The sequence below is a fragment of the Triticum aestivum genome, chromosome 3D (genome assembly GCF_018294505.1).
Source record: "Triticum aestivum cultivar Chinese Spring chromosome 3D, IWGSC CS RefSeq v2.1, whole genome shotgun sequence".
Lineage (NCBI taxonomy): Eukaryota > Viridiplantae > Streptophyta > Magnoliopsida > Poales > Poaceae > Triticum > Triticum aestivum.
Window position 1 is genome coordinate 506,599,925 of NC_057802.1, and position 6,622 is coordinate 506,606,546.

The 6,622-nt window shown below is 47.0% G+C and overlaps 1 long non-coding RNA gene across 1 annotated transcript; it reads left to right on the forward strand.

Moving 5' to 3' along the window:
- The first annotated feature begins 1,530 nt into the window (after positions 1 to 1,530).
- Positions 1,531 to 4,651, forward strand: LOC123080049 (uncharacterized). Its single transcript, XR_006438222.1, has 5 exons — positions 1,531 to 1,912; positions 1,995 to 2,073; positions 2,555 to 2,589; positions 3,014 to 3,118; positions 3,313 to 4,651. It is a non-coding gene; the product is annotated as an uncharacterized lncRNA (long non-coding RNA).
- The last annotated feature ends 1,971 nt before the right edge of the window (positions 4,652 to 6,622 follow it).

Here is a 6,622-nt window from a genome sequence, read left to right on the forward strand (position 1 = left end):
GTTGCGCCATGCGTGGAGGAGGGTTCATGGCATGACCTATCCACCTCGAGAATAACAGCAAGCACGCACGCACAACTGTTACCCCTGCCGTCGACCAAACCTCATTGCCTACTGGAAGGAGCGGCTATGGTGGCTCGATGGCATGGCCGTGGTGCATGTCATCCAGCAGATCGGCGACGGCGCGACGCTAGTTCTCCCCAACCCTCCACGAATTTTGTTATCTGGGAGCAGCACACAACCTGTTGAAGATACTCGGGGACGGCGGCCAGCTCGCACACAACCTCCAATGACGCAGGTGCGGCACTGGGAGGAGGAGGGCGTTGGATTATGCAGGGACGACATCGGAGAAGGACTGCAAGGTCAGAGGATCCGCGATCTGAGGCCTACCATGCTCGTTGCCTCTCAATGTCCACCTCTTTAAGGAGAACATGAGCAAGAAAGAAAATCGGCGGCTACATCCTAGGAAAGGAAAGAGAGCGGGAGAGATGAAGGGGATTGACGTCCATGCATATGTTTCCTTTTCGTGGTTTGTTTTTCTTTTTCTTTTCTTCCCTTTTTACGTGTGTACCGAAGAATCTCTAATCTATCTCTGAAAAATCAAATCTAAATTAATCAACTATACCATAAGTTCCTCAATCACATTAATTAATATTTTAGACAAGGTATGGTAACGTTAATTAATGTAATTTTTGAGACGTATTGAAATATTAATTAATGTGATTGAGGAACTTATGGTATAGTTGATTAATTTAGATTTGATTTTTCAGAGATTGATTAGAGATTAATCATAATTGATTTTTTCACATAAATACATTACGAATAAATGGAAGGAGTATCAGACGTGGTTCGGTTTTAGCATGGAAGGGGTGGTGGGAGGTGAGACGAAAATAAACCAGACGAAAATAAACCGGACGAAAATAAACCGGGACTATTCAACCAACTCGTCTATTAAAAGTAGATAGAGATATAAAAATATGGAGTAGCTTTCATTGGTGGCAATCAAACCATGATTATTCGGCCCGTCAATCCGTTTCCTTCCCCACCACAGTTTTGGCATCCTTGCTAATCACTTCATTGACTCACTCAACCGTACCCTGTCACATCGTCCATTCGCACCACATGTGCTGCACGCACCTCCCTTATGCCACAGCTAGACTAACTCCACGTTTCAACTGGCCACAACCATCTATCATCAGTGTACCGAGTCCATGTAACACGTACTCCATCCGTCCAAAAATGCTTATACATTTATTTGAGGGACAAACTTGAGACAACCTTTTTTAGATGGAGGAAGTACGTGCGATTTTACATCGCCGTTTTCAAATTTCTCGTGGTCGTGAATTGACGGTTGATCGACCTCATGCACATACTACGTGGATGCATTAGAAAACTTGTACTAATCCCGGCACTGATGATGGCAGTAGGCTAACCTAATCGAACCCATTACGTGTCGCGCAAGGGCGCTCTCTCGTGACGTCCACGTCATCACAGGGGTACTGTGCCTGGCAGCCAATCGTGAGAAAGATTCGCGCTCGCCAGTGGGCGCTTTGTACGGCGAGACAAAAAAAGAAACGGATCGCCCAGCCCTAGCCTAGCGAGTCCTCAACTTTTCCCTCTCCCTCGTCCGCCGCCATCACCGGCGACCTACCCCACAGCCGCTGCTGCCAACCTGCACGGAGGCGGCGGCCTGGGCGACATGGCACTCTCGTCGTCTAGATCGAACTGAGCGGGAGGGGGAGAACAATTGCCGCCTTCTCATGCTGTCTCGTCTCCACCGTACCTTGTCTGCGCCGCGTGGTGATGACCGGCGGCACAGCCGGTGTTGGCGGCAGTGGTCGATCCCCTGGTTGTCGTAGCTTCTGGAAGGCCGGCACTAACGAGGCCCCCTCCGTCCCCATCCACGAGTTCCACGGTTCGTCTCTTCGATCCCCATCCTCCCTGGTTTTCGCGAAATCCCAACTCCATTTTTTTGCCCGGTCTCATATGCGCTGCAGACAGGGGACTTCGACCGCGCCTGCGTGCATCCCAGGTTCCTCCGCATCAACCTGACCTCCCACAAGTTGGCGTTCAGAGGTTTGGCGCCCTTGCCAATCCATTCTCCGATTTGGTTTAGTTTGGTGGAGATGTAATTGTTTGATAGTTTTCAGTTTGTCAGAACAAAGGGTACCAGGTAACTACAAGATACATTGCTTGCTGGTTTGTTACAATATTTGACCTGATGGGAGATATGATGAATTCCTTGCTGGTTTGTTACGATATTTGGTCTGAGTGGGGACAAGATGAATTGCTTGCTGGTTTATCTGAGTATCTTTGTAGCACTAATACTAAAAACACATGTTATCCATTTCTCCCTTGCTATTTCTATTTGGGGAAGATTATAGTTTGACCATTGAGTAGAAATCAAATGATTAATATTGGAATGTTTGCTGGATAAGAAGGTAGAAAAACTAGACGGTGTGGTACTCTCATGACTTCTCTTCTTTATGTTTGGTGTTCAAGATACTTATGCCACCATGTAAAATATTTATCTAATAACTTCTCTCTTCATGTGCAGCTATATCTGAACTTCTTGATAATGGAGTAGATGAGGTTTGTAATATCTTCTAACATCTTCTATGAATTAGATACTCGTTGATTTAAATTGTGTGATAATACTCGAATGTCTGATACACGGATTATTCTGTTGTAACTTGTAAGCTGAAATTTTGAGATGTCACACTCCTGTTTCTAGGAAAACCATGCTATACTGCTATCACATTTATTTATTTGTTTATTTTATTGTATTCGTGTATTATAACACAATGCTCTGTTCATCAGGGTGTTAATAACTTCACTTTCTAACAAATGCCTCATCACTGATGGGGGCGACATCGAACAACAATTCTGTGTGGTTAATACTGTAAATTTGAGAAATTGATTTGCAAGCATGTGCCCATTGCAAATTTGATGGGTACATTATACATTAAGAATTTGTATGACCTGACATTCACGGGTACTAATATTTTCTGAATAGGCATGAGTGAAAAGGTGATTAAGAATTCTGATGGACAGTGATGGGGCGGTATTTGTCGAGGTTGCTAGGTGGGTGGACTTTCCTTTTCTGCAAGGACTTCTCTAGGTGGGTTGTTCTGATTTCACAAGATTGAAAGAACTGAACATTCAGTTAATTAGTCATGTTATTGGGCACTGAGAATGTTTCTCGTATTAGTTTGTTAATATGCTTGGTTGTTACATTTAGAAGTGATGTGTTTGTCTCGAGACGTAATATTCTGCTCTACTTACGCTCTGAATTTGTGTGGGAAATTTATGCAGTTCTATGCTTTCACTTTGGATGACCGTGTGAAGCACTGAATTCTGACGTCGGCCTCGCCGCAGAAGTCCGCCCGCACCGCCGATCGGCGGGTGTCGAAGAGGCCCAAATCGCTCCCACTCTGAAGCTCAAGGAGGTTCCAATCACCACCGGCGAAGAGGATGAGGACATCCTTGATATGTAGCCACGCAAGGTGGATCCCTCGTCCCGTCGAAGCCGCGAGAAGAGGAGCCCCACCCGGACGACTTCCCCCCGTCTCCCGCGGATGGTTCTTCTTCCATTGAGACGCCCAGGCCCGACGGATCTTGCTCGTCGCAGCCCAGGGCCTGGTCCGTCGGAGCGGTCAGAGAGGAGTGGTGGATGTGCGTCCTCTTAGACGCCGCCTTTCAGAGAAGGCGGGGATGAGCGGATTGCAGCGAGGGAAGCGGCTCGGCTCGGACCGTCCATGGCGCTAGCACGATAGCTTGCCTCCTCTTCCGGCATGGCTATTGTTTTGGTCCACGCCGTTTCTGCCTCGACGGACACTGTCGTCGTAGGTGCCGATGAGGAAGAGGTGAGTTCCAGAGGAAGCGTCATCATGCCCAGTGTTCTATAAAGAAAGCCGGCGGCCAGAGACTTGTGATCGAGAGTTCGTGACGGGGAAATAGAGAATAGGGTAGTGAATTAGCGATGCGATCTCACGTCTCAGGAGTCACGATCGTACCGATTGGACGACATGATTGGATGCGTCTGGTGTACTTTCCTATGTTGCTACGTCTTTCCTTTGCTTGGGCTAATTTCATCCCAGGAGAAGTTATGGGCCGATGGGCCACCAGCATACAGCATATCTGGGAGGGGGCCCCTGGATTTGAGAGGCCTGGGGCGGCCACCCCCTGCCCCCCCAGGGCCGGGCCTGCGAGCATCACAGTGCCTTGGGCGCCTCGGCTGAGACGAGCTTGCGGAGGATGGAGGAGTCCCGGGATCCGTTGCCCACAAACTCGATGACGCGGGCTCGAACACGTCTCGGCCGTCGTCGGCGCCCCTTGCGAGCTCCCCGTCGAGCTCTGCTCCCGCCCGCCACTCGAGTGCGTCGCGGCCGGCTGCTCTCTCTAATGCACGTTCAGTGCTTGTTGTAGTGCCAAAGAAAGACAAAGGAGGAAGAGGGAAAAGACCAGTCAACATGCCCGCATGGCGAATTTTCTTTTGTCAACTCAGCTCCGACGGGTGGGCTTCATGGGTCAGAAATGACTTTTTTATTGCTAGTTTAGTGCTACTCATATATGTCAAAGTTTAGCTTTGCTTTCGGTGGTTTTTGTCATTAAAAAACTGATGGTTTTATGTGATTGTGGTGGTTTTATGCTTTTTACTCCCTCTCACATGACTATCTTTTTTTTCAAGCATCATTAACAGTAATTTTGCCCCTATGCTTGTTATAATCTGGTGCTTCGTAAGGAGAGCCATGGAATTGCGATTGTGGTCTCGTAGGAGTCCAGGGCTACTGGGGCGTACTTCTTAGTGAAGAACCCGCCTGAAGTAATGCACTCAGTCTCATGTCATGGTTTTTTTTTTTGCAATGCTCATGTCATGTTTATATATGTTGCACAATTACTTCTCATTCAACTCATGAGGTTCCTACGTTGCCTGGTAGCTTCGGCTACAACTAGACATGAGATTGCTGATGAGATTGATCAAGTCTGAGCCTGAGTGTTGACATACATTCAAGATTACTGCTGGATATGTCTATGAAGTTTGAGCATGTTGTGTTTATTAGTATGATGTAGAAATTGTGATGATCTATTGGGTTGAAGCATTCAAGAGTCAATGAGTTACCATGGCTATTCTCACTGTTTACTACAGTACATCATTAGTATGATGTAGACATTTTTTCTTCCGAATTTTGGTAAATTATGCTAATTGTAGGGCCATGAAACCAAGACTTACAAACCAGTTGGGAGGGTGGGGAGGGGGCATCGGCCCCCTGGCTACAACGTAGCTCCGCCACCCTAATTTATCTGATTGCCATGAAGCTAGTGATTGTTTGCAAGATATAAGCGCGGGCCGTGAATTTGCCCTTGTGCTTGTTATAATCTAGTGCTTCGTAAGGAGAGCCATGGAATTGCGATTATGGTCTCGGAGGAGTCCAGGGCTACTGGAGCGTACTTCTCAGTGAAGGACCCGCCTGAAGTAATGCACCCAGTCTCATGTCATGTTTTTTTTGCAATGCTCATGTCATGCTTATATATGTTGCATAATTACTTCTCATTCAGCTCATGAGGTTCCTGCCTGGTGGCTTCGGCTACAGCTAGACAGGAGAGTGCTGATGAGATTGATCAAGTCTGAGCCTGAGTGTTGAGATACATTCAAGATTATTGTTGGATATGTCTATGAAGTTTGAGCATGCTGTGTTTATTAGTATGATGTAGAAATTGTGATGATCTATTGGGTTGAAGCATTCAAGAGTCAATGAGTTACCATGGCTATTCTCATTGTTTACTACAATACATCATTAGTATAACACTAGTAGAAAAAGAGGCTTCCATACGCCCCCATTAGTCCCCAAAACAATCGAACCGCGACAAAAGGGGCCTTTAGTCGCGGTTCGGGAGGAGACCCGCGACCAACTATCTGGGCCCAGCGCGCTCGGTCGACAGCTGGCGGACGGGAGGGGCTTTAGTCCCGGTTGGCCTGGCCAACCGGGACTAAAGGTCCCCGAAGGCCTTTAGTCGCGGTTGGCCAGGCCAACCGGGACTAAAGGCCCATCCCTATATATAGGACTCAGCTCACTTCACTTCACTCACTTCACAATTTTCAGAAGGGGGTGGTGGGTTTGCTTTTGGTTCCTCCTATGCACACAAGGTGTTCGATGAAATGCCCGAGAGCCTGAAACAAACATGATATGAAGTGTCCGAGCCACACTTGAGCTTTCTCATTTATTTTTCCTCCGCGATCGCGGTTAGCAACTTGAACCTTTCATGTGTCATTGATAAAATATGCATGTGTGTAGTTCATTGTTTAATTTGTATTATTTCTAGCTAGTTAGTTTAACAAATGCATGATGGTTAATTATATACTTTATATAATAATAATGCAGATGAATCGGCAATGGATGTACGGTCCCCGACTCTCCGGCGAGTTCACTACGGGTTTGAAAGATTTCCTCGTAGTGGCAAATGCGAACAAGCAGCAAGGTTTTATTATCTGTCCATGTGCTGTCTGTAAGAATCAGAAGGGTTACTCCTCCTCAAGAGACGTTCACATGCACCTGCTTCGGCACGGTTTCATGCCAAGCTATAATTGTTGGACCAAGCATGGAGAAAGAGGGGTTAGAATGGA